Here is a 26618-nt window from a genome sequence, read left to right on the forward strand (position 1 = left end):
CAGGACTGACCACTTGCATTCCCAGATAGAAGGGCATGGAGCTAATTGACCCTACCAGAGACTAATTGTACCTACTGTGTTTCAATTTGGGGTGCAATTACATGTCTGTGCAAGTGTTCACATGCCAATTATTGCACTTCAAAAAATCTGCATGTTACTAATAACTCTGCCACTGAAGAGGAAGAAGAGAAAGTATTCTCTAAACAATGCAATCAGAACAGTATAGGCAATTAACTCTGCTATTTAGTATAAAGTTGAGAGCACTAAAGACTGAAGTAATAAATATTCACAAACACTTCATCATTATACAGAATCGCAGAACAGCCACACATTTTTAATACACAATGCAGGCAGTCATATTAGTAAACTTAATGGCATCTAAGAAATGATGAAATGTTCACAGCCTTGAGCTGGTAATGAGATAAGCTTGTAGCCTGATCAGCTTGCATACAAATCATCTCATCTGAATAAAATTAATGTTTGATTTTTATATCTCTCCTCAAGCACTGCTGAGCCCCCTTTTTATTTTGTGAACAATTATAGAAAGGAAAAATAAAAGTTTAGCTGTGATATGATATATCTGTGGGAGGGTCTCTGACACATGACATTTTAAGTTCTCATTTCTAGTGCTGAACGTAAGATTTATTATTTATTGTAAAAATTAAGAATGGGTGCTTTATACTAAACAAAATGTAATAAGTCTTTAAAAGATTTTTACATTAACATAAACATATTTATATTTTGGGTACTTTCACATTCAAAATAATAATAAGATGGTAGTATTTAATGTTGAAAGGACGGACTTTCAGATTTAATTGAATTTTTTATCTTTCCTTAAATTCTTATTTTAAGGTTCTAATATTAAAGGAGATAAATGTGTTACAGATATGTCCTTTTAACATCAGTAAAACTAGTAAAACTAGGAAATTATATGAGACTAAAGTTTACGTTCAACATTTTAAATTCCAATGCATATCATATCCTTAAATGCTTTTTGAAGTGAATTAATTGTTACATATTTTACTTTAAAAAGATTCCAAGCATCTAAGATATTGCTCTCTTCCCTGAACATCTCATTTGATGACCAGTAACATTTAGCATCCCATAGCTGTGAAAGAGTGGGTGCTTTATACTAAACAAAATGTAATAGATCTTGAAAAGATTTTACATTAACATAAAAATATTCATATTTTGGATACTTTCACATAATCTCTTGGTATTATTTGGGTATATTTCACATAATCTCAATTTCCCATTTCCAACGTATACTGGGAAAGAAAACTACAAAGAAAACTATTTAAAGTTGAAACTCCTTGTGGGCTATTTCCGTTTAGACTAATTCTTGAATGGAGGTCTCAACTGCATTCCCTCAATCCATGACTTGGAATTATTTAGAATACTGTATCAAATTTTATCTCCAAAAATAAAATTATGAAGGATAAACATGGTTCTCAATAAAATGGATATAAAGCCCTCCGTAAAATAGAGAGTATTGAGGAAAATATTTCATAATAAGATAAGCTGAAACTCAAACTCTGTTTCTTGAATCATCCTAGCTTGTTAATATCTATTCATTTCATTATATCCATATAGACTTCTCCTAAACGACACCACTGAGTATTAAGTGAGTTTAAACATAAACTGCATACCATAATACCTCGCAAATACTACATGCTCAATAATTGCATTATTATTCAAGGACAATTACCCCTGAACTTCAACTCCCTCTTATTCTTCTATATACCCAACAAGAGTCAATCGCATTACTTCTCATACATGTTTTTGGAAGCTGAACTTTTCCATTAACTCAAAAATCATAAAATCTGGGAAGAACCTGCGCTCAGATTCCAAATACTATTAAGTTTTTCTCTTCAAAGAAACAAAACCCAGAGATCGTAGACCATGTATTTTGGGTGTGGTGTATATAGGAAATTATGTCAGGGCTTCCCAAGACAAACCTCAGGCTCAGTAATTCTCTCGAAGAACTCACGGGACTCTAAAAAACTATTATACTCATAGTTATGGTTTATTACAGAGAAAGGATGCATTTTAAAATCAACAAAGGGAAAAGCTGCATGGGGCAAAGTCAGGAGTCCCCTCCCAATGAAACTGCTTGGGGACACACTTAAATCTCCTATCAATGATATGTGACAGCCCATGGAAAGTGCTTCCCATCAGGGAAGTTCACTTCTAGATATCCAGAATTTTTACTGGAGGTCAGTAAACTAGGCCGATAGTGCCAACAAGACTGACCTCAACTACTCAGATCTCAGCTTCCCTCAGAACAAAAATAGGCGCTCATCATACATCATATTATTAACTTAAACTTACGTGGGTCAAACTGGTACAGTATGGCCCCAACTTCAGGCATAAAAACAACAACGACAATGACGATGACGACAGCAACAGGTGTTCACCTTAAGTACAGAGTGGCCCAAGACCTCAGGCATATAAAAATATTCTTACGCAGTAGTGTATTTCAAGGGTTCAGAATTATCTCCTAAAAAAACAGCCAAAGGCTGGTACTGAAGATAAGCCTTTCTTTGGAATGTACAGCCTTTGAGTCCTTCGGGTCTGTTGAATTAACCCTTTTGCGCCCTTTCATATAAAGTGGAATTCAAATCAATAGACCCACACACAGAGGAAAAAAAAAATCTTGGCACTAAATGAAGATTGGAGAATGTATACATCTATATATTTTATTAAAATAAAATCTTAAGTTACCTAATTATAACTTTGTGAAATTTGTAATAATAACCTATTTTAAATTACTTTTCTGATTTACTGACCAATTTCCATAATTCAAGTGCCTCAGTCAATAGCAGGTCTAACTGATAGTTGTAGTTAAAGCTCGGGTTTATGCTTTTATGCCCTTGTTTCTTAAATGAGGCCTTACCTTGTCCCTGTCACTAAGGCTATTCTATAGCTTTATTTTCCCCAGATTCTTGCATAAAATTCTGGGCCCTAGGGCTGGACATCTCAGCTCTGTCTCCTGACTATCATGATCCAGCCTCTCGTCCTGATCTCACACCTGCTGCCAGGTTCACAATCAAGCTCTGCAATCCTGCCAACACACAGACCTCCTGCTTAAACTCTCTAAGACAGCCTGCCTGACCTGATGCTCTCACTTCAGCTTCTGGATTTCCTGCATGTCAGACGGAGCTGTCTTTCAATTCCCTGTGGCTTTCTCTGAAGCATCAGCCCTACAACAGTGTGTAAGCTTATCCTGTTTCCAGCTTTTTTATAAGGTTTTATTTATTTGAGACAGAGTAATAGCTGGGCTGAGCAGAGTTAGAGGGAAAAGCAGACTGCCTGCACAGCAGGAAGCATGAGGAAGGGCTTGAACCCAAGAACCTGTGATCATGACCTGAGTCGAAGGCAGATGCTTAACCAACTGAGCCACTCAGGTGCCCGTTTCCAGGTTTTTACGTGGGTTCCTCTTGTGGAATGGTAGATCTCACAGGACTACTCGACTTAGAAATACATTTCTTATCCCCATAACATGCATTCAGAAAGTATTTAGGGATTTAGCTAGTGGCCATTAAATATCAGGCATAGTTCTAGTGCCACAATGTATGTTCAAATGATTGAATGTCTATGTTGAAAAATGCATTTACATTAACACTCCCCACACACCTACATACATACATGTTCCCAGTATTTTCTTTAATAAACAAACAAAAAATGATCAGTATGTAGAACTCTCTAGTTAGCCCCTTTTTTTCATTCCTTGTTCTTTTCGCAGTCTCCCAGGGATCTTTTAGTGATTTGCTAATGTGTCTAATCTAGATCAGATCACTTTGCAGTCCTGCTAAAGATACTATACCCTGACCCTGACAGTACAAACATTATATTTTCTACTCCACAGATTCTAATCTGCACTACTAATTGTAAAACTAATACTCTTTGCCATTGCATGCCCCTCAAGGTGCTGGAGAATGCCATAGGGTCATAGGCTCTCTGGCATTAAAAGCAAAGAATAAAAAAATGTATTGCCCTCTCTTAGTACAAGCAGCTGTAAATCCAACAAGTACATGACCTTTAGTTCTCCTACTCCTGAAGGGAAGCTCTTGAATTTGCTAATGTTCAGACCACCTCGGGGAGGAGCCGGGAGAGGGAAAGGGATCTGTCACCAAATTAGTACATTCGTACACACTAGGCAAGTATAACAAAATAGAATATTTCATAAATTGCATGAGATAAATCATGGAAATATAACCCTATAAAAGCAGGAAACAGACATCTTTGAATCCCTTGAGGCAGCTTCAATTTAGATCCCACTTCACATATTTGGTTACAAATCAGATGGGTAGGTATCCCTAAAATTGTCATTTGGAAGTCAAAACACTGCCCATGCTCTGTTCTTATGGTGAGTGTCCTTTCTTTCTCTGAGCGTGAACTTTATAGTAAAGAATGGATTCTGATGCTGTAAACAAAAACATTTTAGAGATGTAGAAATGCCATTATCAAGGCATGTTGAAAAGAAAAAGGTAAGTTCTTGGAATTCGTATTTATACAAAATGTTACATTTACTACCATAAAGCAGTACTTATATGACACAGACTATTTCTTGAAGAAATTCCAAACTGCCTTGTCACAAATAGTCACTGAAAAAGTGATCGATAGGTTCTGACAATATATTTGAATCTAGTTACAATTTTAGCCAGAGCTAGAACTAGGAAAAATTAATAAGTGAATTTAGTGATTGGTGGATCAAACCATTTTCTGTAAGAAGCTCACTTTTGTTGAGAGCTTAGCTTATCTAGCACTTCATGTGTGTCTTTCATTTTTAAAATTATCATTATATATATTATACATATATAATATATTATTATTATTATTATTATTATTATTATTTACAAATAATGTTTTGAGCGCTTATCATGTATCTGGGCCTTTTCTGGATATTGAGGACATTGTGCTGAATCAGACAAATAAATAAATGTTCTTAAGGGGCTTATAGTCCAGCAGAAGCAGGGCCAACTAGTAAGATTTTGGGTTACGCCTTGAAGAAAATAAAGTGAGATGGCATGATACAGAGTAATGGAGAAGTCTTAATGCAAATTCACTGATTGGATCCCTTGGGTGGCTCATACATCTGACTTCGGCCCTGGTTGTGATCTCAGGGTCCTGGGATGCCCCAAGTCTGGGCTCTGTTCTCATGGGGGAGTCTGTTTCTCCCTCTTCTCTCCCCACACCCTGCACATGCTCTCTCTCTCTCTCAAATAAATACAAACTTTAAAAATAATGAAAAAATAAAAAATAAAATAAATTCAGTGATCAAGGAAGCCTCTTGTAAGGGGTTATATTTAAGCACAGATCCAGATAAAAGAAGATGATTCTGGGATGAGCATTATGGGAAGAGGGATAAACTATTGTCCAAGTGGACAAGAGCTTGGAGAACTCAGGAAGCAGGAAGATCCATATAGCTGAAGAACAGTGAGTGTATAGCATGGAATAGTATGAAGTAAAGTGGCAAGTTAGTCCAGAGCCAGATCACAGAACCTTGTAGACCAGAGTAATAATTTTGTATCTAAGTGTAATGGGCAGCCATTGCATGCCTGAGTGGCATGTGCTAGGAAAATGGATTGTAAAGAGTTAAGATTGGAAGCACTGGTGACCTGGCAACCACAACAGGGATATAGGTGAGAGACAGTGGTATCGTGGAATAGAAGTACTAATGGAAATTCGTGCAAAATATATAATTTATAATACAGATTATAAGTACTGAAAGCAAGACATGATGTGACAATGTTTAGAGTTGAGGCTTTAATATATGGAGAGATGGTAGTATTATTTTCCGATATGAAAAAGGAATGAACTGGTTGAATGTATGTGAATGTTTCAGATAGGTTTGCTATGATGACACTAGTAGACAGCAAACTGGAAATGTCAAGTTGGTTAAAAAAAAAAAGTATTACATATATTTATAATTATATATTATTGTTACATAATACAAAATTACATATACGTGTGTGTATGTATACAAACTATACATATATACATATATACGTAGATATATATATATATATATATATACACACACACATATATATAATTGGAAACAGAAAAAAGAGATGACTTTGGGTTCTTTCATAAGACTTTCTATGAAGGTATGTGAATGTTTCAGATAGGTTTGCTATAATGACACTAGTAGACAGCAAACTGGAAATGTCAAGTTGGTTAAAAAAAAAGTATTACATATATTTATAATATAATTATATATTATTGTTACATAATACAAAATTACATATACGTGTGTATATACAAACTATACATATATACATATATACGTATGTGTGTATATATATATACACACACATATATATAATTGGAAACAGAAAAAAGAGATGACTTTGGGTTCTTTCATAAGACTTTCTATGAACTAGGCCATTTTTCAACTGTATTGTAGGGATAGAGGCTAACTTGTAGATCTGTTATTGTTATTGTTGAGTATATACGAATGTAATTTCTGTCTGGTGGAATAGAAAAAAAGCCTACAGTTTCTTGCCCTATAAGACACTAACCAGTTTTGTCTCTAACTCAGAAATTTTGTCCCAACATTCCTGTATTAAACTGCATATTATATACACATACATGTACACATATTTAAACAAATACCTATAGATATTTTGGCACATGTTCTTTGGACAAATTTTAACATCCTGTCATCAATTAGTGAGTTAAACAGGTTCTTTGGTATGTGTTTACTTTATACATAGATGAGATTATTGAATTCATTTTTTAGAAAATTATAATGTAATAAATGCAACATTTAAAGATGTATATCTGGGAGCCACTGGCATGCAGGAGATAGCTATGAAATGGGTGAGCTTGTATAAAGAGATAATACAGAAAAAATATGTGTGAATGATTCTAATTCTAGAGTGCAGGGGAAAATATGTATCAATTTTATTATGTGCTCAGAAAATCTCTCTGAGGTTTTGATATCTTCATTTTTCTATTAAGTAAATTATGGATCAGAAAGCTTGAGTAGCTCTCCCAGAGTTTCACAACTAACAAATGTTAGAAAGCAAATATAGCTCTGGTCAGTCTGCCTCAAAATCTGTGTTTTGTTTTTTTTTCCACAAGAGCAAGATAATTCTCCAGATGAAAATAGCTTAATTTTTTTTTTTTAAACCTAATGGACAATTTAGTCAATCTCCCTTCTCTTTATTCCCATCACCCTCCTGGTGTATGCTATTGCTGTAATTTAGGCTCAGCATACAACCTCTTAACCCATATTATCTTACTCAAAGGAGTTACTTCAAAATTGTTATATATAGATCATACAGGACATGTAAATACTATCATAGTATGAGTCATTTTAGTACGGACAAATATAAAAGAGAAGCATATGTAAAAGGGCAAGATTTTTAACAAGTATAAATGTAAATTTTTTAACTGAAATTGTATTCATGAACTAATTAGATGATTAAATTTCCTTATTTTTTAACTTATGATTTGTCATGGTATAATTATAAGAGTATGCATAATGACCACTGGTTAATCCAGAATCTAAAATTATAATCAATTATATCCATATAAAATTTAAAATGATAATTTTTCAAGTATTACTTCCTCAAATGAAAAAAATTAATTCACAATGAGATTAAAGGCAATGCATAAAGAATATATTAAGTAATGCAAATAAAGTAAATGCCATTATTGCTTTCTTATTCACCACACTTTTTTAATATGCATATTTTTGTTATGCAGGTAAATAAAAATAGTTTTAAGGAACTTAGGAAAAATGATGAATCCACTTATGTAACTTCAATAGTTTGGTGATAAAGAATATTAATCAATTAGAAAAAAATGATGGGGCAGCAATAGTTAAAGGTGATTGAAATGATAATGAACACATCATATTGACCAAATAAAATTTTAAAATATAATACCAATTTTGCTGACAATGATACATTTATGGTAGACACTAGATCTTCGACCTTACATATACGTCTCTTTCTGGTAAACAAAAACTGCTTGAGGGCAAGGATCATAATAATATTCAACTGTGTATTTCTAGAGCATATGAAGGTGACTCCATCATGCATATGTATTCATTTAGTGCCCATGTCTTATACCTCATAAAGCCTACTCTTTCATAAGAAATATCATTAAAAATATATATTTTTTACATATTAAAATATAAAATTCGTAACAGGGTAAATTAGAATTTTGATCACTTTTGTCTGCTAGAGTAGTCTTCTAATTGATTTTTGAAATAATTCTTTATTAGAAAAATAAACAAGTTGATGTTGGAATTTGGCTGCTTTAAAGTAGGACTAAAATACTGAAATGTAACTGTGAAAAGTATTCAGAAAATAAATGTTCACAATAATAAATAAAATGGAAAAAATATAACTTTAGCTCTTAGTACCAATGTTTTATTTTAGAAGAATCAACAACATAAAACCAGATGCTGAAGGTTTGCAATCTTCTATGCCCATTTAAGAGAACTGTAAAACACTTACATAAAATATGAAAAATAAAAATTAGAGAATTTCATGAAAATAATACAATAGGTAAACTGGGTCATTAAAGAATATTAAATATTTAAAATTACTACAATCATTCACAAAGAAATAACTGAAGAGTATAAGGCCTGTAATGTAAGATGCTAGGTCAATGAGTATTTATGGACAGCCAGTCATGTTTGAGATAAATGTTATAAACTCAGAAAGTGATTATTTGTAAAAATAAATAAATAAATAAATTCGAATTACATAGAAGCTAAATAAATTATTTGCTTAACTGTTTTTTTCCACACCCCTCCAAATTGTCTGCCTTATATCTCCGGTAATTTGAGAATATTCTAGTCAGATTCCCCACAAACTGAGAAACCAAAATTCCTAGCTTATCTTTAAATACTATGTTTTTAATCCTCAGGTTAAATATTTTACATCTATCTTAAATGGCTTGATGTCTGCCATTAGCCCATAGAGATTTTGATTCAATAAAGCTGAGTTAGGCCCTGGAAATCTGCATTTCAATAAGTATCTCAGGCAGTTTGATTCATATACTGTGTGGAGTTCTTTGTGAATAAAATCTCTATAATTGGTGTCTAAGTCTTGCCAATCTCTCTTTGCAGTCTCTAGCTCATAGTCAACATCTTCACAGTATAATTCTATCTCAGTGCAATAATTATCAACTCTTACCAGAATTTCTGCAGACTTTCCCCCATGACATTGTGGACTGAAAATTAATATTAATCATCCTTAATTCTGAAAATTCTTAAAGACCCAGACTCTGATCATCTTCACAAACTTTCACAATCATAGTGTTAATCCTTTGTCTGGAACATAACAGATTTATTTGTTGAATTACTGAATAAATCCACGTTATTGCTAGATCAGTCCTGGAAAATCCTGTTTTAATCAGATCACCCTCTGTAATATGAATGCATTGTGGTTACTGATCGGAAAAATTAAAACTTCCTGAAATCTTAGCTTGATATTACGAATTGTTTTTGAATTACATCGACTAAGACATCGCATGAAATCATTGAATTTACATTTGCCCAAGACTATTTTTTATAATTCCTTAGTTCAATCCTTAATTTCCAATTTTAATCCATCTGTCAATTAATCAATAAGGTTTTGGAAAATCCTTATTAAGAACATGATTTCATGTATAAAAACTTTTTCATGGGACGCCTGGGTGGCTCAGTTGGTTAAGCAGCTGCCTTCAGCTCAGGTCATGATGCTGGCGTCCTGGGATCCAGTCCCACATCAGGCTCCTTGCTCAGCAGGGAGCCTGCTTCTCCCTCTGCCTCTGCCTGCCATTCTGTCTGCCTGTGCTCGCTCTCTCCCCCTCTCTCTCTCTGATAAATAAATAAAATCTTAAAAAAAAAAAAAAACTTTTTCATATGTGTGATAATTATAAATCTAGTTGTAAAAGACATAGATATGTGAAGATATGAAAGTAGCATGACAGTAAACAGCAAATTCTCAATTATATATGTATAATTGTATATAACTATATATACAGTTTGGTATACAGATATGTATATTTTATATATATATATAGTTATACAGTTATACATATAAACACACACAGTATTAGACAATAACATTCCCCTTAGGTAAGACTTTGTAGAGCTGAAGGGACCTGAAGCAGAGACATGTTGAAATAGAAGAATATGGGATACCTTTGGGAGATAAAGGGTAAATCAACTTGGGAAAGGCAGAGGGTTTATAGAGAGTTAGAGTATGAAATGAGTTTTAAAGGGTAGCCATGATTTAAGAGATTTATGTCTGCCAGGTCAAAGGATTTGTAACTTTATCCTATCAGCTCTGTGTTAACTTGATGATTCTGGTGAAGGTAAGTGGGCAGCAGAGTGGTATAAATTAGATGACATTCAATGCTCTTAAAATTGAAAATAAAATACATTGGAAAACCAAAGTGCCTATGTCTTGCTGTTTAATCATATATTAAATAATCAGTGAGCACTTACTCTATGCCAGGCACCCTGTTAGATAATGAGAGTAAATGTTGGGCAAATCACACGTATAAAATCATTTAAGGTTTAATGGGAGAGACAGACACTAATTGGGTAATCACACAACACATTTACAACCAAAAACTATGACTGTTTCAATAGAAAAACGTATGATGTTTCATAAGTTTAGATCAGGATTACAGGAATGGTTTTGCTGAATAAGTGACTTTGAGCTGAGTTTTTGGAGATCAGGGCACAGGGTACATTCAGGAATTTGAAAGAATGCCAGTTTGACAAAGAGGGAGGAAGTTAAGACTTCCTTCTCCTAGCTGGAGGAGGAGGTAGGAGCTGGATTAAACAGGGCTGTTCAGAATGTTTTAGTGGCATTGCATTGGCTTGAGAAGAGCCATGGTGGTGTGTCACTGAAGAATGTTAATCAAAGATTAATACTGAACTTAAAACAATCCACTTAGGCGAGTATATGGGAAGGGCAATTGGATGTCTGGAATATGTGGCTACTCAAATGAGTAATTTATCCAAGTAAAAAATGATGCTGAATTTGGAATTATGATAATTTGGGAGATAGGAGTAAAAGGGCAGATTTCAAGGATATTTAGATTAAAACTTAGCCACACTGGCTATTGGAAGTCAGACAAAAGGAGATTTTAATTACAATTAGTTGCTTTTTTTTTTTAAGATTTTTATTTATTTATTTGACAGACAGAGCTCACAAGTAGGCAGAGAGGCAGGAAGAGAGAGAGGAGGAAGCAGGCTCCCCGCTGAGCAGAGAGCCCAATGTGGGGCTCCATCCCAGGACCCTGAGATCATGAACTGAGCCGAAAGCAGAGGCTTTAACCCACTGAGCCACCCAGGCGCCCCTACAAGTAGGTTTTTAGGCACAACAATTATATATGGATGATGGACTTATTCATTAAGATATATATATTTATTTTAATATATATGAGTTCATAAAGTAAACTTTAATTAATTAAAGCTTTATAGTGTTTTTAAGTATGTGAGAAATTTCTCCTTCTTAAAATATTTTATTTTCTTAAGTTGGTCCATTACTTGAATCATTGTTAGCATTTCAGAATTATCTTGTGAAATGCTATGACATTCCCTGTGGGATTTTGATTCAAATCAGATTAAAACTATGATACAAATGAGGGAAAATTAATACCTTTTAAAAAATATTCCATTTTCCAAACTCATTTTGATACCAAAAATACATTATAAAGTGTAACGATAAATCGTATCTATTATTTAATATATATATATAATAGACAGCTGTTTCATCTACTTTTCAGTGTCTGATATGGGCCATAGTGGAGTTGATTCTGGCCTCATTAGTATCAAGGTTTAAAATAACTAAACTAAGTGCTTATAGATTATTGTGCATGTCAAAATCTGAAGCTTAAGAATTCAGTAGTACCTAAATTATTCACTTAAATTTATAGGCACACTGTGCATGCTGGAAAAAATAGCATGCTTAAAGAAACTGTGTGCTGCTTTGCTGTCTGCAACTTCGTTATTTTTATAACTTTTGTATCTCAGCCAAAATTATCTAAATGTATTGGAGGTTGAGAAGCAAGGGCACATAGACATAGAATTACAGTCAACTCTAATGGATTAGGCTGTGAGCTGAGGATAAGTATATCTTTGACAGGCTGCAAACCATGTACAAAATTATTAAAGTAATAAAATGCAACTTAAAACCTAAACTATTACTGATTCTAAACATGATATAGCATTTTCAAGGATTAATTTTACTTTTGAAGGAAAAAAACCCAACTCTGTATTTAAATAAAATTATATTATTAAATAGCCATAACCAGTATCACCTTAATAAATATGGTATAACAATATTAGAAAATCTAAGTAACCCTTACCTTCCCATTCTTCTATAGTATAGCAGCAATATTTTATATAATGTAAAAAAAAGTTACTTAAAATAATGACCAAAGTAATGCAAACATTTAACAAAAGAATAATTCAACAAAATGTAATTCATTCTCAAATTAATTCAGAGTATTAAATAAAAATCAGATATCTTAAATATTAAACTTATCTTTGGCAAAGGGATATAATTATTGAATAAATGATTTAACTTCATTTGCCTACTTTGAATTAAAATTGCACACCTGAGAATTTGGTACATCATCTCATTTACGTTAGTTCTCACAACAACCTTGCTTATGAAAAAATAAAAGCTTATCAACTTAAGTGTTTAAAGTGACATTTCTAGAAATATGTAATTCTATAAATTGAAACTATACTTTTTATTTTTTAATTTTTTTTCTTCTTTTTTATTTTATTTTTATTTTATTTTTTTTAATTTTTTATTTTTTATAAACATATATTTTTATCCCCAGGGGTACAGGTCTGTGAACAACATGGATGGAACTAGAGCGTATCATGCTTAGCGAAATAAGTCAAGCAGAGAAAGACAACTATCATATGATCTCCCTGATATGAGGAAGTGGTGATGCAACATGGGGGTTTAAGTGGGTAGGAGAAGAATCAATGAAACAAGATGGGATTGGGAGGGAGACAAACCATAAGTGACTCAATCTCACAATACTTTTTATTTTTTTTTAAAGATTTTATTTATTTATTTGACAGAGAGAGATCACAAGCAGGCAGAGGGGCAGGCAGAGAGAGAGGGGGAAGCAGGCTCCCTGCTGAGCAGAGAGTCTGATTTGGGGCTCGATCCCAGGACCCTGAGATCATGATCTGAGCCGAAGGCAGCGGCTTAACCCACTGAGCCACCCACGCGCCCCTAAACTTTTTATTTTAATACCAAAGCCCATACACTTAGCAATTACTCTATGATAGCTTTGGTATTGAAAAATGCATTTCTACTAGATAATAGTAAAATTGAAATTGAAAAATATGATAACAGTACAATAATACAATAATGATGCTGTAGTCATATTAAATTATACATTTTTAAGGTAAGGTATTATATCTTATTTTTCAATTAGCAATAATCGCGCCTCGGATAAACCTCATTGGCTACGATACTGCCACTGCGCAAAGCTTATATCTTATTTTTCAATTCACCATGTTTATTACAAGGATTTCAAGAAGCAGAAGCAGTTAATAATTATTTGCTGATTAGTCAACACAATAAAACCTCATTAATCAAAGCTAACTGGAAATAGCTTAATCTGAATTAGTGAACATTTAGAATTCAAGGATATCTTTTTTAAGGTATAACAAAAGTCTGCTAAAATATTTATTTAAAAATGTCTCTGAGTTAGCCCTTGATCAAACAGTGAATAAGGTATATCGTCTACCTGTAGTGTGCTACAGTAAGTACAAATGACATATCTGATAAGGGGTTAATAACCAAAATACATAAAGAACTTATAAAATTCAATACCTAAAAAACAAATAATCCAATTCGAAAGTGGGCAGAAGACATGAATAGACATTTTCCCAAAAAAGACATGCAAATGGCCAACAGACACATGAAAAGATGCTCAACATCACTCATCATCAGGGAAATACAAATACACCTGTTAGAACAGCTAGTACCACAAAGACAAATAACAAGCATTGGCAAGCATACAGAGAAAGGGGAAACCTCTTGCACTATTGGTAGGAATGCAAACTGCTGTAACTACTCTGAAAAACAGTATGGAGCTTCCTCAGAAAGTTAAAAATAGCACTACCCTACAATCCAGCAATTGTAGAGACTAGCTATTTGCTCAAAGAATACAAAAAAAAAAAAAAAATACTGATTCTAAGGAATACATGTACCCTGATTTTTATAGCAGCATTATCTATGACAGTGAAATTATGGAAACAGCCTAAATGTCCATCAACTGATGACTGGATAAAGAGGTGGTATATTTATATAATAGAATATTACTCAGCCAAACAAACAAACAAACCCCCAAATCTCTCCATTTGCAACAACATGGATGCAGTGAGAGAGTATTATGCTAATTACAATTAGTCTGTCAGAGAAAGATAAATAACGTGATTTCAATCATATATGGAATTTGAGAAATGAAACAAATGAGCAAATGAGGAGAAAAATAAGAGAAAGGGAGGTAAACCAAGGAACAGACTTAACTATAGAGAACAAACTGATGGTTGTGGAAGGGAGGTGGGTGAGGTGATGGGTAAAAGAGGCACTGGGGATTCCGAAGGGCACTTGCTGTGGCGAGCACTGGGTGCTGTGTGGAAGTGTTGAATCATTATATTGTATATCTTAAACTAATAGTACACTGTATGTTAACTTACTGGAATTAAAATAAAGACTTTAAGAAAATTGCACAAGCAGCTGTCAAAACTAGCATGGCCATTTGTGATGAAACTGTAATTGGATTTAAATGTTCAAAACATATTGGTTATTTTATCAAATATCATCTGTTTTAATGAATGTGGAAGTTATTCAAGAAATAGGCAACATTATTCTACTGCTGTTTCATGGTTTTAAATGTATTTTAAAACATGGGGGGCTCAGTCAGTTAAGTGTCAGACTCTAGGTTTCAGCTCAGGTTATGGTCTCAGGGTCATGATCTCATGGTCGTGACGCTGAGCCCTGAGTGGGGCTCCATACTGAGCACAGATTTTCTCTTTCCCCCTCTCTCTCTCTGCCTCTCTCCCTGCTTTTTCTCTCCTAAGAAACAAATAAAAAACAAACGTTTTTTGCCTGAGTATAAATCCTCTAAGTAATCTCTTTTGCAAGAAAAAAAAGTAGTATCTTTTTCAACATGTGTACACAGCACAGCACAAATTAGTCCAAATTTAGTCTGATTAACTGGAAACTTAAACTCCCCAGCCACAGCTTTATCATGTTAAATTATTTTGGTGATTTATTAAACTCTTCCCTGAGCATTATAATCAGTAATTAAACAAATTCACAGTATGTACCTTCCCATATAACATACAATGTCCTTATGAAGTATGAAGTATTTCTGTCAAAAGGCTATTAAGCTCATGAGATAATATCACACAACCCCAAAATTGATGAGTATTTTCAAATAACTCCAAAAACTTCAAAGATGTCTGCATCAAGATATACCCAAAAGAAGGAAAATAAGAGAAAAGGAAAAAAGAAAAAAAAAAAAAGACAGGCTCAGAAAGTATACCAGATTTAAGGATTAAAATATGACAACTGAAAGCAATGCATGATTCTGGACTTTCTTTTCTAATAAAGGACATTACCGAGACAACTGAAGACATTAACAAAACCTGTAGATTAGATAACAGTGTTGTCAAAGTGTTAATTTCCTGAATTTCATAGCTGTGCTGTGATTGTACACTTTCCACTGTTCCTGCTGCTTGGATCATGAGGGAATGAAATTATGTATGGAGGTCGTAGGCAGAGACAACCTGAAATGCCATGTCTGTGCAATGTCTTCTTTATGTAGGCCTTTGCTTTTTGCTACTGCCCGGCCCCTATGTCACTATGGCTTCATTCTCTGTGTTGTCATTCTATGTTGAATACAATCTTAGATAATCTAAACAGCATCAAGGCTCTTTGGCAGCACTTTATTTTGTTTTACTTTCTTTTTAAATTAATTTTATGATGGAGATGAGATTGGGAAAATATTAAGAAATACATTAGTCAAAAGATAAATATAACTGCAAGCTGTTTTTATTATTTTTTTACTTTTACTCACGGATTTTTTAATGATGGAAAAAGGAAAGGGAAAGCATCACTTTCTTCTGTTATTTCCACTCAGGTTTTTAAATCCAAAGACCACAAATGGATAAGCAGATAAGCCCGGTAAAGATAAAGACAGAGAAAAAAAAGTAACATTCACCACGTATTAGGTATTTATAGTCTTGCCCTGCCTAATTTCCAGCCCAATTTCTGGAAAGTCTTCCCTTTCCCTTTATCCTGTTTTCTATCAGTTATGAACCACCTGCACTTTTCTGAACACACCAAAATGTGTTATAGCCTCCATATGGTTCTCTCTGACTAGAGATGATAATTTGTACTCCCCGAACCTCTTCTAACTGAAGAAAAGTTATTAGTTTTTCAACTCAAGCTCAAGCTTCACTCCATGAAATTTCACTCCTTCTCAGCCAGACTCAACTCTAAAAATTTACTGTACGTTTTGTGTTTATCAATGTTATCCTCATTGGTATGTTTTCTTGATGAGCTCATCTCTAGACCTACACCTAATAACAAGCCAAGCAGATAGCAGATGTTCAATGAATCATTAAATGAAGCAGAGAGGCATGGAACTTTAGAGAAGTTGAGATAAAATACACACAGGCAATACAAACCAATCTTTTCTGATCTACTTTTACCTTTGGGTTGGAGGAGATTAGAGTGTATTTCATACTCAAAAAACACCAAAGCTAAGAAACAAAAAGTATAGAGAAAGAAAGATGGAAATATTTACAGAATGAAAACATATTAAAAGGAGAAAAAAGAGTTGTATATCTAACGATTTCCCCATTTTGCAAGATTTTCACAGGAGATAGAGACAGCAAAAGCGTGTGCTTTATCATGAGTATTTTCAAATAACTCCAAAAACTTCAAAGATGTCAGCATCAAGAAATACCCAAAAGAAGGAAAATTAGAGAAAAGGAAAAAAAAAAAAAGACAGGCTCAGAAAGTATACCAGATTTAAGGATTAAAATATGACAACTGAAAGCAATGCATGAAATGCCATTGAACCAGTCCAGAAATACTCCATGAGAATTTAGTTGTTTCAGTAACTAACTCATGGTTTAGAAGTGAAGAGAGGTGGAGGGCTTTTTACTATCTGATGTGTTACAGAAAGCAGAAGAGATGGCATCAGCTGCTTGACTAGAGGATTCCTGTGTGACTAGACTTTTTTGAACATTGGTGGCTAATTGTTATATTTTGCCTATGGTGCAGGCAAGAGTTCTACAATAGGTTCTACAATGAGGAACTTCAATTTCTGAAACCAGAACAGACCTGAGAAAACCAGGATGATTGGTCATACAACAAGAATCTTCATAAGAGAAGGTAGATTACAAGCTCAATGTGTTTAAGGGGTCATTAAAAATGGCCTCTTAACCCCCAAGTCATTCCATTTAAACCTAGATCATTTCAAAAAATCTTTTGAGATTCTCCTCAATGTTACAATGCAGATTTCCTTGTTTAAGACCATTAATACATTGTTAACTTTTCATGAATACATATTTCATTATGTGTAACATTTATTATGCATTTATTGTGTCACTGGTTTGCAAACTTTGTTTCAATGTCTTATTTAAAAATCAGATGAAGTAGTCACTGATTATATATATATATATATATATATTTTTTTTTTTTTTGAATTTAATTTATTTTTCTCAGTGTTCCAAGATTTATGAACCACACCCACTGCTCCATGCAATATGTGCCCTTCTTACTACCCACCACCATGAGCAATGTTAAGTCAAAGAATTTAAGTCATTTGCTTAAGCTGGCAGAGCTAATGAATTCTGATTTCAGAGGAATGTTTACATTCCTCTTAAACACTTGGTCTTTCTGTTCTCTAGGGGAAAATCTAAGTATGAGACATTTTGCTGGATATTCTGGGAACTTCCAAGAGATATTATGCATTGTTCTGAAGAAGTTTACCACCTTATGTGGGAGTTAAATGTAAATAAATCATTAAGATACTATTGAAAGTTTACATAGCACTTGCAGTACACAGCCTTTCCACAAACATTAAGTCAATAATAATTCTAGTAGCTCATTAAAGCAATCATATCAGGAGTTTATAATTCTCATCTAACAAATCATGAATCTGAGATTCAGGTAAACTAAATGTTCAATGGCTATTGATTTTGTAGCTGGGGATTAGAATCTAAGAATTTTTTTTTTTTTTCTTATATGCTGTTTCTTATTTTACTTAACTATGCTGCTTGAAGCACACATTGCCAAGTAATAATTATATCATAGAAGTTAATTTTAGGATTATGAATTTTGGTGCTCTTCATGATTTGCATAACCCAAACTTATGGTGAAATTGCATGTTTGCTGAATGAGTGAATCTGCATTTCTCGAGCATTTCTCACCACCCCTCCCCTCAAATGTATTTATGTACTCAACATCCAGTAATTATTTACAGAGTAGATTTATAGAGGGGCCAAGTTGCTTCATAAACAGAAATGGCTATTCTGAAAAGCTACAATGTTTAGTGTCTAAAAAAAAAAAACAAAAACAAAAACAAAAAACTTGAACCATCCTGGCTTTATAATCCAAGCTCTTCAACCCTTTATCTGTGTAATTATGTAGAGGTTACTCATCATAACCTCTCTCTTTGTGCCACATTTTCTCCTTTGGTAAAATAAGAGTAATATCCTACTCACTTCACTGATGGTTATATGCATTAAACAAGTTGATATGAATAAGGGCTTAGAAAATGTTTTGGCACTTAGTAAGTATTATATGTTTTAGCTACTACTATTATTATCATGGTATTAAGCATTATTATTTTACTCAGAAATTTTCAATTGAATATAGGCTCAGCCCCTTGTTTGATCTTGGGAATATTATTTTATATCACTGAGCTCAATTTCTTCATGTGTAATATTTAATAATATTTTCAAATTAACATACTGAAAATAGTGTTTAATGCAATGTAATTGTCCAATAAAATTTAAATATTTTTCATTTTATTTAATAAACAGTGAGTAACTACAGAGTATCAGGCCCGTTAATAGTCTTTGAGGACGAAAATGTTTTTAAAACAGTTAAGAGTCTTGCTTTTTGATATTTTAATGTGGGATACAAAAATAATAATAAACTATTTTCATAAATATGTAATTACATAAAAAGAATCCATGCTCCACTAGAATATTCCTTAGAGCTATGTGCAATATATAGTTTATCACCTACTTGTCTTGATTTATGCAATTTATTCAGTTGTTTGTAGTCTTTTTTGGGGGGGGGTACATTCTTTACATTTGTTAAGGGCACACCTTAGATTTTCAACTGAGAGCAAAAAGACCACCTGTGTACACTGTAGGGCATACATATTTTTTAATGATTAGAACTTCATTGATTTTTTTCTTAGGTTAGTGGTGAGAAAGTAAATGAAAGTAAGATCACCTCTAATGATGATAACAAAGTCCCAAACCCAGGTTTTCTGACTCAATGTATTCTACATATCTTTAAAATAATTAATATTAATGGTCCAATTTATTAATGTTATTAGAATCATTGATGAATTTTCTGGGTATAAAGTTATGGAGTCATTACATTTTAAAATATAATCATAAAATTATATGCATAGAGGGCCATGCATATACAGTTTTGAACATGAAACTGTCACAGAGAAAAATGTTAGCTAGCAAAATCTACATTAATGCAAGCATTAATGTTCTGTGGGAGACTTTCAGTTTAGGCTGGGATAAATTGTGATCATGGTGGTAAATTGCTTAGTATAAGGGAGAGAATAACCTAAACAGGATTCCCTATATATCCTAGAAGAGTTCCCTGTTACCCCTAACCTAATAGTGATTTTTATTACTATAAACACTTAAACTCTCTATAAGCAACTTTCATATGGGCAACTAAATTTATTATATGTGAACATTTATATATTCTGAAAATTGCTAAAACAATATGACTCACTCATCAATTTACTACACCAGGAGCATATATTTTTAGAAATGCTGATGTGAGTTTTGTAATTATTATCATACCTCAAGCTGTAGTGCCCACAATAGAACAATTATTTAAGGATATTCCAATTAGCTACTTTATTTTTATTCAAAATGTTATTTCTTTTTAAAAATAATATGCAGTAGATCAGCAGAAATTGGTCACAATGAGCTATAATATTTTATACAATTATGAATATATCATATTTATTTGCATTTCAAAAAAAACATTTTTGCTAACAGTAGTAATCAGTATTTTGTTTGACCTTCCATGGTATTATTTCTAAATAGCAGAATATTTTGTTAGTCATTTGATAGGAAAATGTTAAAATATAACATATATTTTATATAAATTTGGGGGGATATGTACACTAAGATAAGCTTTTCTCAAATATAGTCAACCTGAAGTAAAGCAAAAATAATAAAAAAGGGAATTTCATTGATATTTCTTTTTTTGTGCCTTTTTCCTATTTAAGACTTCTCTACATTTGATTTTTAAAGCTTGACCTTTTTTATGATCTATACTATTATACTCATCTTTCTCCTTCTATCTTTGTATTTATTCTTGCTTATACCGTGGTATAATTTGTCTCTAATAAACAATGTTTTCATTGCATAGCTAGTACAGTATTGTCACAATCATATACAGAAAGGAAAATACAGTACATAATATTTAATAGTTACCCCCAAATCCTAGATCATGTTTTTTACTGTAAAATTCAAAGTTGGTTATTCTCACCAAACAACACCCACCCACCCCCCACACACACACAGACATACAAGCAACTAACAATAAGTTCATCTTCATTTTGGCTCGTTCTATTTTCTTTGCTTTATTACACTAGATCTACTTTTGTGTCTATGTATTTGTCTAGACACTTTGTTTTCATTTTATTTTTTACAAGGTGGCAAAGAATACTTAAGAAACAAGAAGCAGACATATCTGGATATAAATTCTCTTGTTTTTATGTTACCAGTTCTGTAAATTAAGCTAATTAAGGGTTAATTTTGTCATTTGAAAAATTTAGGTAATAAATGCTGACAATAAAAATAAATAAATAAATAAATAAATAAATTGTCTCCTAATTTATAGTTCACTGGAAGGTTAAGTAATGCAAATGAGATTCTTATAATACTTGATGTATGCACTGCATTGACTTGTGTCCCTCTTTTCATTGTTAAAAAACAAGTTGATCTTAGCCAAAAGGCCGAGAAGCGATATATCTCAGAGTTTCTGATTCAGTAGTTTTAGAGGAGACCTTGACAATTCACATCTTTTCAAGTGGTCTTGGGACCATACTTTGAGAACTATTGCTTTAATGTGACCTAAAATGTTCTCCGTGATCTTGTTTACTTCATTCTCAAACTTAATCTCTCACCATATTTTCAAATTTATTCATATTCCATATAGGCCTAAATACTATGGGCTGTTCCCTTTTTCCATATGGGATATGTCCATTCTTTCTGAAACATCCTTTATTTCACTACTGCATTGTCTTCAACCTGTCTACTTGGCTTGCTGATGGTCACATTCAAGATTCAGCTCAAACATAGTTTTGTCTTGGAAACCATCCCAGACTCTCTTCTTGTATAATCTTCTTGTAACTCAGACAGTACCTGTGCATGATACTTGTAATTAGCAATTGTTCTGTCATTTTGCATACTATCCTTATGAGTTTCTCATCTTATTTATCCATATATAATCAGAAATGTGTCTGACATTTCAGTTCTGCTAATATTTACCATAAAGTAAAAAATGCACATGACAATCTTTGAAAAAGGACATAAAAATAACAAAAAATGTCTATTAGAGTAATAATATTTTTGGTATTTTCTCTTTTAAAGTTCTTTTAAGGGTAATCTAATTTATATACATAAGGATAATTTATGTGTTGTGAATTTTAATAATTACATAAAATATTGATAAAATTATATATTATAACCTATATAATATTTTTAAGGTGAAGCAATACATTTTTTCTGTTTTCATTTTCTTTATTTAATATGTACTAAAATGGTAAAAAGAGAGAAAATATTTGTAATATATTAAGTGAGTGTTCATTATTACATTATGTTAAAGAATATATATTGTGACACTCTCTTAAATTATGTAATTTCCCAAAATGCAGGGATAACAGTAAACAGTGAAGCAGCAGATTGAGCATATCTGACCTTTTACTATTCCATTATCTCATCTTCATCCTGTAGAGTGTGCTTGGTTATTAAAGTTGTGTGTGAATACCAGTTTATTACAATACAAGTGACCTACAGCTCTTGCAAGATATATCTGTGTCAAGTGTAAGCTCCAGAAAGGGGATGCAGCTACTGGGGAATTCTCATCAACACAACAGAAGTTGGAGGTAGAACAGAAGATATAATTGTACAGCCTAATTAGAAAATGCAACCATGATACTCATTGTGATGATACAATAGGATTACCTTCTCTAGAATATTTTTCTGGGACTAACCCACAATATTCCTTTTTTTCCCAGTCTTATTGAAGTATAACTGTCCATTAACAATTATATATATTTAATGTGCACAATATGATGATTTGATATATGTACCAGATAAATACATCAAACATATATAAAATATATGGTCAACAATTAGGCTAATTAACACATACATCACTTCACATAGCTGCCTTGTTTGTGTATAGGGGAAACACTAAGATCTACTCCGTTAGCAAATTTCAAGTATAAGATATAGTATTACTAACTGTAGTCACTATGTACTAATTTACATTTCCCAAAACAGTGTACAAGTAATCCACGCTATTTCTAAAGATGAATAGGCTTTTCTTTTAACTTCGTTTAACCTAAATTAATGCACAAAGTATTTAATAAAATAACAAGGCAACAATTTTTGATGTGTACATTTAAAAATATGTTGAGAGAGGAGCTGTTTTAAATATGCAGAAAATTCTCTCAAGTACACCTGCAAAATAGAACAGAACTATTTTAATTAATATTATATTTTCCTTAATATACAAAATAAATATGGTGGGGTATAAACTCCTTATGCCTTTAGAATTCATAAAAATAAAAGATATCTGTACTATATTACCAAGGCCCTAATATTTAATATAATACATATGGAAAAAAATTCTTTGAGAAAAAAGTACTATTCATAAAATAATTAAAACAATGCAAAGGGATTTACAAAAACTATCTTATGATTACATTGGATATAATACATGTGGGATATGTCTCTTTCTACAAATTGTTTACATCTAAATCTTAGCTTTGCATTTTCATGCTTATAAGGACAGATTCTTATTATATTGTGACTATTCCGCTGGGCTGAGATTTATAATTTATTATTAAAGAAGAATTCTAGCCTATTAGGAATAGTCATTTAAAAATATATTTAGTTGCTACTAATAATGCAGAAGGCAGTTTGCTTATACTTATCACTGAATAAGAATTTCATATTTAAAATGATTAGAAATTATGAAAATAAAGTATAAGTACAGTAAATAGACTAATGGAAAGAAAATTAACTTGACAATTTGCACATACCATATTGACTGGGTAGAGACTTTGTAATCTCTGTATTCCTTAGTGGAAGGCATAGATGTTCACTTATGCTGTGAATTTAATTAAGAGCGGAATGTTGACTTTTTCTCCTTGCTTTAACTATTCTCAGAAGATTAAATTGCCATTTCTTGCCCTTCTACATTTTGTTTATTCATCACATTTTTATCATTACTGTTTTTGTTTATAGTTAAGCAGCTTTAGCAGAAATTTCCCTCTAATACTGCCCTCCCTCAAACAGAAATGCCTGCTCATCCCTACTGATTAGGTAAGCCAATGGTTGCCTGTCACTAGATTTAGGTCCAGAGAGAAACACATGTAAAATTTATTTTAAATCCAGTAAATTAGGGGTGCCTGGCTGGCTCAGTCAGTGGGCATACAACTCTTAATCTTGGGGTTGTGGGTTCAAGCTCCAGGTTGAATATAGAGATTACTTAAAAATAAAATAAAATAGCTGTGAAGTGTGTAAACCTGGTGATTCACAGACCTGTACCCCTGGGGATAAAAATATATGTTTATAAAAAATAAAAAATTATTAAAAAATAAATAAAATAAATAAATCCAGTAAATTAGTGCTAAAATACATTAGTAGTAGGACTAGATTTGTCATTCCATTGCTAATTTTGTTATGAGATTTTTTTTTATCTGTTGTATTTTGTGCAAGTGTTGCCAAGTCTTATCTCTAAGATATGCCTTGTATTCCCAGCCAAGATATGCCTTGTATTCCCATCTTCTTACCAATGTCTCTGAATTCTGTTTTGGCCTTAATATCCCACCTCTGTTGCGAACTTGCTCTCTGATTTGCTTCCAGATCTTTACATCTGACCTGTTTCTTTGCTACTCCTTTTTCCAATTCTGTACTCTTCACATTCTAAGGGTTACACTTGTTTCTAGATTAAAGCCTATTTTGATAGTAATTCAAAACTTACTCTGTCTCATCAGAAGTAGCTACCCAATCCTGGCATTGATACTGATTATTAATATAAAGGTCTGAGGTAACACAGAGCTATGGTAATATTTAGAGATAAGACTTGGCAACACTTGCACAAAATACAACAGATAAGCAGGCAATTATCACAAACTATGTATCATAGGTACAGTTATTAGTTATATTAATTAATATAATAATGATTTTTCATGGCATCTTTCAGATAATGAATGCTGCATGAACTGTAAGTATATTAACTTATATTTTTAACATTTAGCAACTGAAATTTTTAACAATTGTTTTAATTCTACCTCTATCAAGAATTTCATCTTTGTTTTCTCTTTTTTAAAGATTGGGGGGGCCAGAAGGAGAGGGAGAAAGAGAATCCCAAGCGGGTTCTATGCTGGAGGAGGGGGGTTCAATCCCACAACCCCAAGATCATGACCTGAACCAAAACCAAGAGCCAGAAACTGAACTAACTGAGCCCCCAGGGGCCCCAAGAACTTCTATCATGACTAATATCTCTTCTATAACCACCACTAAAGTGAGCTAAACTATGACTAAATGAGGAATAGAATGTGGGAAGAAATCTTCATAACAAAAGCAATTTTATTTTTAGAATTTGTTCTTATTTTCTTTGTAGGAACATCGTATCTTCAATTTAATATTCAGTGTTCAATATTTTTAACTGAATTTGATATATTATAAATTATTTTTCTAATAAAAATACATTTCCTAAACCATTGTCAACATTCCAATTATAGTCCTATACTCTTTTTTTTTTTTAAGATTTTATTTATTTATTTGACAGAGAGAGATCACAAGTAGATGGAGAGGCAGGTAGAGAGAGAGAGAGAGAGGGAAGCAGGCTCCCTGCTGAGCAGAGAGCCCGATGTGGGACTCGATCCCAGGACCCTGAGATCATGACCTGAGCCAAAGGCAGCGGCTTAACCCACTGAGCCACCCAGGCGCCCCCTCCTATAGTCTTTTCTATCAATGATATTATTTGTCATTAGTCTAGATCATCCACTTCTAAAGCTGAACCAACCACTGTCCGAACATCTTTAAAAATGGGAATGACATTCTTCCTACTGCATTGTATAGCAGACTCTCATGTCGAACATTTTTGATCCATAGGCCAACCTAATTCATAAACTTGAATTCTAAAGATTCTCCCTGAGATGGCTCTCATTTAATTCCATGTAGTTAGAACCCATCCCTTGATATAAATTAATACTTTAAAAATTCTTTCTTTTTTGGATATTAAAATAAAATTCATCTTTTTAGGGGTATCACTCAGTGAATTTTGGCAAACCTATGCAGTGGTATGACCACCAGCACAATCAAAATAAAACTATTTCTATTGTCCAAAGACATGTTTTCATTACCCTTTGTAGTATTTACTTTTGTCCTACCCCCAGGTCCTGCCAACCAGAGATATGATTACAATTCCTATAGATCCACCTTTCTTAGAATGTCATATAATAAACTTTCCTTTTTTAGATGAACTATTTCATTGTTATTTAAAGTGAATCTATAAGGGCAAAAAAACCAAAAACAAACAAAAAAACCCACAAAAAATAAACAATAAACTTGTTGTAATGAGACAGTATTATTGTTTTGATCCTAGACATTGTGTCTTCCTATCTTCCAACTGCAAAGAAAATGGTGTTTTTCAGGGCTTGAGGCTTGGAAATATTATGAGGGTTATTTATCTAAGTTGCAGCTCGTTAAGAATATTGCATACAATTTGAGAATGGGGGATCTTGAGAAATCCAAAGACATTCTTGAATTAGGAAAAAGCTACCTTGACAAGTAAAACAGCAGTTTTATCTGTTGTTTCCCAGATGAGACAACCAAAGCATTTACATTCAAAGTGGATGGAGTGGAAGATGAGGCATTACGTCCTGCTGAGATAACCTGTTGCGTCTTTGCCTGTCTTCAAGTACATGTTTTGAGTGAGCAGGGATTAATTTCTCTCTCTGCTCAAGTTATGCTGGTGTATTTCTCAGAGAGGAGCATAAAACAGCTACACAGAAGACAATGAGAAATGATTGAAAATTCCAGTGATTTTAGGGGAATGGAGTTCATGTCGCCCATTCAAGAACAGTGA

The 26618-nt window shown here is 32.9% G+C and overlaps 1 protein-coding gene and 1 pseudogene across 4 annotated transcripts in view; both read right to left on the reverse strand.

Moving 5' to 3' along the window:
• The window catches only part of MGAT4C (MGAT4 family member C), a 725888-nt gene that overhangs the window by 149281 nt on the left and 549989 nt on the right, over positions 1-26618 (reverse strand). The gene's annotated exons all lie outside the window — the stretch shown is intronic.
• On the reverse strand, positions 13337-13485 carry LOC131839936 (U4 spliceosomal RNA; annotated as a pseudogene).

Source organism: Mustela lutreola, chromosome 8 (genome assembly GCF_030435805.1).
Source record: "Mustela lutreola isolate mMusLut2 chromosome 8, mMusLut2.pri, whole genome shotgun sequence".
Taxonomy (NCBI): Eukaryota; Metazoa; Chordata; class Mammalia; order Carnivora; family Mustelidae; genus Mustela; species Mustela lutreola.